Here is a 9,882-nt window from a genome sequence, read left to right as displayed (position 1 = left end):
TATTTATTTATTTATTTATTTATTTATTTATTTATTTATTTATTTATGGCTGTGTTGGGTCTTCGTTGCTCAGCGCGAGCTTTCTCTAGTCGCGGTGAGTGGGGGCTGCTCTTTGTTGTGGTGTACGTGCTTTTCATTGCGGTGGCTTCTCTTGTTGTGGAGCGCGGGCCCTAGGCGCACGGGCTCAGTAGCTGTGGCTCCCAGGCTCTAGAGTGCAGGCTTGGTAGTTGTGGCGCATGGGCATAGTTGCTCCGCGGCATGTGGGATCTTCCCAGACCAGGGCTCGAACCCGTGTCCCCTGCATCAGCAGGCGGATTCTTAACCACTGTGCCACCAGGGAAGTCCCCAGGTTGCTATTTTAAGTAAAATAGGGAAGGTATCACTGATAAGGTGACATATGAGCAGAAATTTGAAGGAGACCAGAGAAACAGCCTAGGAGATATCTGGGAAAAGAACATTCCATTCAAATAATTGAATGAATTCCAAAATCCTTCTAGGCTCATTTCTCCCCAAATATATAATTGTAATTTGGCATTCTTGGACACTGTTATAATGTCAACCAACCTGGTTTACGGCAGTTTTTTCCTGACCACTTTTTACTGAGTTTTCTGGTTAGTGTATGCCCCAGGAATTAGCACAACTTTGATTACTGGAAAACCCAGCTGGATTTTTTTTTTCTCCTCCCCCATCTTAGAGAGTATTGCAAATAAACAGGCTGATAAGCTGCCTTGAACTTTTTACAAAAAGTTGCGGTGAGCGGGGGCTACCCTTATTCCTTTAAACTCTATATCTACAATAAATATGAAACGAGAACTGATGTTCAGTATGATACAGCATGGTGCTCAATATTTTGTTAGGATGTTTAGCTAGGCAAGCTAACAGACAAGCCCTGAAAACAAAAAGGGTTTTCTTGCTGACATTTAGATAACTGGAAAATTCAGTTATCCAAAATGTCTATTTCTTACAGAATCTGAGATTACAGTACAGAGACTTGTTATCATTTAGAGCCCCAGGCCTTTCATATATGAGACAAGATAAAAGCAAGGGTAACATTACCTTCATCATACAGTCACTCAAAAAATCATGGAATACTTACTCTTTAAGTTCTGGCGGGTAATTTGGTCTATTCTTGAGTTACAGGAAGTCCCTGGTGTTAGGATATAAAAATGAATGTTTCTCTGGTTCCACTTGCCTTATCAAAGATGAATGAAATGTACTTTCTCAAATATGTTTCACTATGAATTCTACCCCATCCGTGCTGCAGCCCAAGAAGTAATATCTCCTTTCAAACAGTTTGAAACTTGCTGTATCCATCCAGTCTAGGTTGGTCTTCTTTTTGCTGTATAAAAATTGGATGAGTACTTTAGGCATTTCAAGGTTGAGTCCAGATAAATAGTAACCAGATAATTCTGGCCATTTGACTAAAGATGGTGGGATGGGATTGTGGGGAAAGGGGAAGAGAATGAATTTAAAAAGGGAAAATACACTTTTTTTTTTTTTGGCTGTGTTGGGTCTTCGTTGCTGCGTGCGGGCTTTCTCTAGTTGCAGTGAGTGGGGGCTACTCTTTGTTGTGGTGTGCAGGCTTCTCATTGCGGTGGCTTCTCTTGTTGCAGAGCACGGGCTCTAGGCGCACGGGCTTCAGTAGTTGTGGCTCACAGGCTCAGTAGTTGTGGCTCGCGGGCTGTAGAGCTCAGGCTCGGTAGTTGTGGTGCACGGGCTTAGTTGCTCGACGGCGTGTGGGATCTTCCCGGACCACGGCTCGAACCTGTGTCCCCTGCATTGGCAGGCTGATTCTTAACCACTGTGCTACCAGGAAACCCCTGCCTTCATTTCTTAATGAGTGTCCCCTTTGTTTTTCTTCCTTCCACCTAACTCACACTGAACTTGTCATCTTAGACAGAAAAACACTCTCCTGTGTAGAATAAAGTAAAAACATCTAAATGTGTGGTTGGACAAACTTATTTTTAACTTTTTTGGTGTAACACTGTGTGTTAGGCAGTAATTAAAGTTCTGGTAAAGCTAATTGAAATGGGGCTCTTTAGTTGACTATTGCATAGTTAAAAGGCTTTAGGGTGTTATTAGAATAAAAATACATTTCAGCATCTTGAGTATAACTCTCTGGCCTAGTATGGTATATTTTTTCTGTGAAAATGTTCATTTCACCAGAAATTTATATCAAGGGAATAAAACCCAGCATGTTTGTGTGGTTGGGTGTGTTATATATGTTTGCTGGAGGGCTGGGGTGAGTAGAGCATTAGCATTGGGAAGAGGAGAGGGTAAAATTCAAGAAATGGTGCAAAAGGAAAACTTCTGCAGCCTTTGAGTGTCACATGTGTATCCCTGTGTATGCTCTTCTTAAATCAGTGCAGGGAAGGAAATGTGCCGATAAGCTCTAATTAAAAAAAAAAAATAGGGTTTATTCTGATGCCTGGCCACTGATTTTGATAAAAGAAAGTAACAGAGAAAGAAGAATATTTCTTTTACCACAGTCTGTCATCACACCAGAAAACTGTGTCCCTGGGTCCATAACATTTAAAACCTTATCCATTTTGATTGAGACTAAAGTACCTGACAAAGAAAATGTATGAACCAGGAGGGTAGAATTTTCATAAGCTTTTCAAATCACCAGGCTTTAGGGAGCGCCTACTACGTGCAGGGTCTCTCTTCATTAGAATCAAGTTCTTCACGCTGGAAAAAGCAGTATACAACTTGGCAAACCGACAAGGTCCTAGCCACACACTGGTGGTGAAGTACCAAAAGCTACAGCATAAAAAAGGACAAAGGAGCAAAAGGAGCCTCCCATTACAGAAAGAAGGGGTGAAGTTAGAATTCACCCTTTATACTTAGACCTGGATTAAATGCCCATCTATGAACTTAGCACCCAGGATGGTAATGCCAAGGGGGCACTGATTATAAGGTGGGATTGCCCTGATTCCAAGTACAGAAGATAGATACTGAGGCTGCTGTGCCCATGCAAGGCTCTGATTCTGTGGGCTTGGTTTTTTCTGGCATTAGCTTGGCCACCAAGCTCAAGTTTAGCCGTTAGGATTTCAACTTTAAAACGCCAACAAGGACTTCCCTGGTGGTGCAGTGGTTAAGGATCCGCCTGCCAATGCAGGGGACACGGGTTCCATCCCTGGTCCGGGAAGATCCTACATGCTGCGGGGCAACTAAGCCCATGTGCCACAACTACTGAGTCTGTGCGCCACAACTACTGAGGCCGTGTGCCACAACTACTGAAGCCCATGCACTCTAGGGCCTGCGTGCTGCAACTACTGAAGCCTGCGCGCCTAGAGCCCGTGCTCTGCAACAAGAGAAGCCACCACAATGAGAAGCTCGTGCACCACAAAGAAGGGTAGCCCCCGCTGGCCGCAACTAGAGAAAGCCCATGTGCAGCAACCAAGACCCGATGCAGCCAAAACAAATGAAAAAAAAAAAAAACCCAAAAAACTGCCAACAAAGGATCTCAGCCCTTTTCCTGCTTTGATAGGCTCAGCAAAAAACAATCACAAACCACAAGTTCCTGTGGTCATTTCAGGGTCATGAGTAATTTTGGGTATACTCCATTCTCTCCCGGGAGAAAGCATATTAGAACATTAGAACGTAGGAGGGAAGAGTAACACTGCTGAAGATACTGTATCTCTGCACATAAAAATTTAACCCTCCACACACCATGGTACCTACTGTAACCCCGATGGCAGCCAGGGTCACCTGACTGCTCAAGAGCTGGAAGGATCAGACGCCCCCCTCTTCCGGCCTAATAAAGTCCAATGTCATTTTCAAGTTTTCGCTCATCCCTAGGTAGCACACCCTCTTCTCTGAACTCTGTCCTTGATCCCCCAGCTGTGTGGGCTGTCTAGCCAGGTGTGGAACTCATCTGGCACCTTCACTTATAGAAGTAGAGCATCTCTTTGTGCAGGTGGCTTTAGCAAACGAGCCAAGAAGATGGAGGAGACTGACACTGCAGCAGCCTAGACATCTTGAATTACTTGGATTTTTGTAATGCTTTGGTTCTTTCTGGATCCCAGGCTCCAGGTCCTTTCTCCTTTCCCCTCCCCACCGCCATCATCTCCTCTCTCTCCCTCCCTTCCTCTCTCCTCCTCCCACTTTCCCTTCCTTTCCTTGTCAGTTTTGTCTCTCAGGAGCAAACCTCAAATTCCTAAGGGAATAAAGAGATCAAGGCTGATACTGCTTCTTTCTGCTATCGCTGAAGGAAAAACAATGTTTTCCCTTTTTTTCTTCTATTTACAGTCATTTGTTGGGTGAGGTTGCAGAGAAAGACAAGTAATGAGGGACAGGGAAGGACAGTTTGAGTCTTCAGGATTAGCAGAAAGACCTCAGAGACACCTGCCTTTACTTAGACACCCCAAGAAAGCCTGAGGGTCAGGGTGGCGGCGGGATGCTTTAGGCACAGGCTCTGGAATCTGAGATTTGAATTCGGCTGCTTGAATCCAGCTGAAGCACTGCTGCCGGTGCCAAGAGGCACTTGATCCTCGCCGAGTCCCGGGTTGGGTTCTTGGCCTGGAAAATAAAGTTGAGAATATATCCAACCTTCAACTCCAAAATTCAACCTCTGAAAGCAGGTTTTGGGTTTTTTTCCTATCTAGGTTTGGCAAAAACACTTTTGGCAATAAAACCTCACCTGGCGTGAAGAAGCAGTCTTCTTCCTTTGTATCTGTTCACACATTGTGCTGTAGGAATGTTCACATGGTTGAGTTCCAGGCCCCAAGGAAGGGATTCATACCCTGTGGTACATGCTCCATATGGACTCCCAAAATCTGAAAAATGCTGAATTGCAGAAACACAAGTGGCCCTTAGGCATGGGATAAGGTTATCCACCTCGGAGGGTGTTGGGGCATAGCTAATAGCTGTGAGGGGGCTAATGGGAGCCAGCATGGTATAATCACTCAGTGTTGGCCACTTTCACCGCTGCACTGTGCTCTTGAATGACAGCGGGAGGCTATGTCTAGCTCCAGGAATAGCTACAAAACTTTGTGTTAGGAAGTACCTAAGACCCTGCAGGTTACACATCAGCTTATTTTATTTCTATTGTCTATATTTATCTTGAGTGTTGAATTTGCTTCCGATTTTCTTTTGGGGTGGTTTCTCAATGCCCTCTAACTCGACTGTTTTATGAGGAAAAATAGCATTTCCTCCCACCCCTGCCCCCCACCCATCTCTCTCTCTCTCCCTCTAGCACTTAAGTGCCCTTTCTCCTTGATCACAGGGAACCAGAGAGCTGCTTACTGATGCTGCTGCAGAGCCTTTCTCTGACGGCGGTGATTAATGGTCAAAAGATGCTAAATGTGAAACAGTGATTCAGGAAAGCTCTCAGGACATTTTCTCCGGAGCCAGGTGCTAAGAACTTCTCAACAGGGACAACTTAGTGGGGGAAATGGAAAATGAACACACACAGTGTAAAACTTTGGCTATAAATATAAGCTGATTTGCGGGAGAGAGTGCTATTTTGTTTGGTGTTTCCTCCATGGTGTGGCCTGTTGCCTGAGGTAGTTAAAATTCTTTTTCCTGCCTATAAATTTAGGAGCTTGAGTATGAGGAAGAATAAAGAGGGCTGAGCTAGAAGGGCTTGACTGATTGAAATAAAAAATTAAACACTTTTTGTCCCATGGTGATAAGATAATCAAAGTATCCTTCTGTTGTAAGAAATACTGATGTTTAGTAAAAACAAAACAAAAGAAAAAACCGGCAGGAAGTTGTGGATTCATTTTGCCTGTTGAAGCCAGTGTCCCAAACCCTTGCTGAGTGGAGACTGTTTTCTGAGGATGCACTCCATGAAATATTTTAAGTTGTTAGAAGTATTTTTGGTTCTGTTTTTTGTTGTGTTTTGTTGTTTAGATTTTGGATTCTAAGATCTGAGTTTCTGTGTTGTTGTCTTCATTAAAAAAAAAAAATGAGTGAAATAAATCATAGTCAGTGCGAAGGAGATGCAAACAGCAACAAGAACTTAAAGTTTTAATAATGTTTTACTTTGTAAACTCAGCCACAAGTCATTTCTTGCTGACAGCTATTTTAGAGGCTGAAGAAATAAATTTGTCTTGAGCACAATTGCTATGAATTTTTTTATATAATCCACATTTTCCCTCTTTAATTGTCATGGCTTTCTGAGTTCTGAATGGCACACAGCTCCCCCACCTCCTCAGGTCATATTGTCTCAAGACAAATACAAAATGTGTAGAACATTAAAGCACTCACAATTGGTGTTAGGGGAGAAGAAGGAAATCACAAAAGCTCTCTCCTTATCCTGTAACGGAAGAGCGCAAGTAACCACATTTTTCTTGGCTTTCTCTAAGGGCACTCACAGCCCATGGAATCCACTTGAGAATAAATCAGTAACCACACCCCCTCCCCACCATCCCTGTGATCAGGGCTGCATTTATTCAGTCCCCAGGTATGGAACCACAGCAGGCAAAGTCTGATCTTCCCCTCAAACAAAATAGGATTTAATCTCTTTTTGTTTCTTAAATGTCTTTTTAAATTTCTGAGTCCTTTGTTTCTTAATTTTTTTTTTCATTCAGTGATTGTTTTTAATTTTGATTTTGTTCAAAGGTAAATCTAGCTCCTGGTGTCCTCCTTCTTCTGTACTAAAAACACATGCATGACAATTTACCAAAGACTGAGGAGAAAATGGCTCATTCTCTAGTGACGTGTTCAGTAGCAGAAGTAGTTAGGATCTGGGAAGTTTCTATACATGAAAGGGTCTGGAAGGTCTTTGTTTCAAGCTGTTTGAGTCCACTTTAGCCAGTCCAGGCACATTCGTTGTATCTAAACCTCTTTTCCTTTCCTTTCTTTTTGAATATGTGTTCAGTATCTGATTTTATGAGCATCAACCAATGTGCAGGATTCGGCTCAGCTCTAATGAGAATTCAAAGGTCATGACGGCACAGTCATCACCACTGGGAGTTTATAATCTAATGCAGAAAAGGGATTGACAAAATCTAATAGTAAGACAATATTTTGTGTCATCATAAAGGTACAGAGTGAAATGCTCAATTTAGGGAAGGCTTCATAAGAAAAGGGGCATTTAAAGGAGACTGATGGGTCAGTAGTGAAAAGGGAAGGATGTCAAGACTGAAGGCTTAAGTTCAGTGAACAGAGTATTCCAGTGTACCTAGAGCTCAAGGTATGTGTATAAACTAAGACCTTGTCCTAAAAAAAAAAATCACAGTCTAGCGAGGGAGAAATGTAAATAAACGAATGAATGAGAGTACATTGTGCACCCTGAGTCATGCCCAAAGACCTTTGGAACATCAAAGAAGAAACCCTAACCGTGGTGGAGGCTGGGGTTGGTTGGAAAGCTTCACTGGGGTCTGAATCTTGAAGGGGTAGTACTTTGTCCACAGAAATAAGAGAAAAGCATATGTAAATTCCCCTTACCCTTTGAACTTGTAACAGACACACAACTTTTCTGGGGCTTTCTAAGGAAATTTTATTTCAAGGTTCTGCTAGGCAGTAGTTCTCCCTTCTCTGAATTGACGTGTAAGGACAGCAAGTTCTGCTTTTTATTTCCTTACTGATTTCTCTTAGTTTTTTCCTCTCACTGTTCTTATTGGTATTTATCACTTTTCTTTCCTCAGTAAAGCTCCATTTGCTTCTCAACCTGGACCCTGTAGGAAGCACCCACGCTGTTTGGTCACCATGCTGATGACCTTCCAGAGGTCACCATCTCAGGTCATCTTCCCCAGCATCCCTTCAGTTTCATTAAGCAAAACACCTAGTTGTTATAAATGCATGGTGGGACCCTTGCTTTCTATAGAATAGCAGTGTAAGAAACGACCTCAGGATTGCACCAGGAGATGGTGTTTCAAGTTGAGGCTCTAAAGTCAAATTGCTCAGTTCTGCCACTTAGTAGATGTTTAATCTCAAACTAGTTACCCAATCAGTCTATGCCTCAATTTCCTTTTCTATAAAATGGAAATAATACAGTACCTACCTCACAGGGTTATTGTGAGAATTAAATGAGATAATCCATGGAGAGCATTTAGCACTGTGGTTAGGATGTAGTCACATTTTAATAAATATTAGCTATTATTTACATTTTTTGGCCAGCCATATAGCACCTTCTTGCTTTGTATGCTGTATGATGCCAACCTGCAATGGTCTATTTTATGTGTCACCTTGACTGGGCCATGGGATGCCCAGATATCTGATTAAACATTATTTCCAGGTGTGTCCATGAGGGTGCTTCTGAAAGAGACTAGCATGAACAGGTGGACTGAATAAAGCAGATGGCCCTCTCCAGTGTGGGTGGGCATCATCCAATCCATTGAGGACCAGGAACTGAACAGAAAGACTGAGGAAACTTGGGTCCTTGTTCTGCTGACTGAGCTGAGACATCAATGTTCTCCTGCTCTTGAGAATGCTCAAGTTTTGAACTACACCATGCACTTTCTTGAATCTCCAGCTTTCAGACAGCAGATGTGGGACTTCTCAACTTCCATAATCGCGTGAGCCAATTCCTCATAACAAATCTCTTTCTATATATATATATATATTCCTATTGGTTCTTTTCTCCGGAGAACCTAATACACAGCTTTTCTAGTCAAAGTGTAACCACTTTGCAACAAGCAGAATCAGCATCATCTGGGAGCTCATTAGGAATACCTATTCTCAGGTCCCGCCTTGAAATTTTTTTTTTTTTTTGCGGTACGCGGGCCTCTCACTTTTGTGGCCTCTCCCGTTGCGGAGCACAGGCTCCGGACGCGCAGGCCCAGCGGCCATGGCTCACGGGCCCAGCCACTCCGCGGCATGGGGGATCTTCCCGGACCGGGGCACGAACCCATGTCCCCTGCATCGGCAGGCGGACTCTCAACCATTGCACCACCAGGGAAGCCCCCGCCTTGCAATTTGAACAAGACCCCTGAGTGATTCCCAACCACATTAGAGCATACAGTTCCCTTATTCCCCACGAAAACTTCATGGTTGTATCAATGCTTTATCAACTATGGAACAGCCACAGCCTCACACCACAGACTGAAGATCAGCCAATTAAAGACAATTTCAGCAAAGACGCAGAGTTAACAAAGACGTAGCCCCATTTCAGATGGTGCAGTTCTAGGGAAATAACTTATATGGGTTTTTTAAGGCCTCACAATTTCAGAAAGATGAGAACAGGGGGAATACATCCCTACTCTGAATATAGTTCCATACCACAGAGGAGGAGGGGAACTGGAGGGGAAGAGAGACCTAGTGACCAGGGACAGCGTTCTTTACGCTGTTCTTAAAAAGAGGCAACCTAGAAGAGAATTAAGGGAACAAGGGAGAGGAGTATCTGAGACTCAACGCATCTACTGAGGAAAGTTGACTAGACAGAGATAAGTAAGAACGAATGGAAGGCCTTTGAGCCAAGAGCTCTCACACTAACCTAGTTTCCTGTGGAGTTAACTTTTCACAGAGAAAGGGGAGAATGACAAGAACTTAAGACGTATTTCTCTTAATGGGATTGGCTGGGATGAGGATCAAGACATTTGTTGGAAAAGTACTTACAGACAATAGAACCATATCTGAGCTTTAGCTACTCACTACCTTCTCTTCCCTCCTCAGTTTTCCGAATGACTGAAAAAATACACATTACATTCTCTCAAATGTTCAGATTTCCAGCCTGAGTCCTAATGGACAATTCAAGGGGACCAGGTAAACACTGAAATGGATTGATGGTAATCCTCCAAAGTTATTGGGCAATATCAGGACCAGATGAAATTGTGCCCAATAAAAGTTGAATAAGTAGCAGGAAAAATGGGATTTCCTTACAATCATAAAAAAAAATGAAAAAGCAATGTGACATGTAAAAGAAAGGTGGCACATAATACGTGTTAGAATAATAATTACTTCAGGAAATTAAAAACAATAGACTAGATTTCCTCC

This window comes from Monodon monoceros, unplaced genomic scaffold (genome assembly GCF_005190385.1).
Source record: "Monodon monoceros isolate NGI ecotype Baffin Bay Population unplaced genomic scaffold, NGI_Narwhal_1 Super_Scaffold_6, whole genome shotgun sequence".
Taxonomy (NCBI): domain Eukaryota; kingdom Metazoa; phylum Chordata; class Mammalia; order Artiodactyla; family Monodontidae; genus Monodon; species Monodon monoceros.
The sequence above is the reverse complement of the archived record's forward strand: the minus strand, read 5'-3'. Positions refer to the sequence as shown.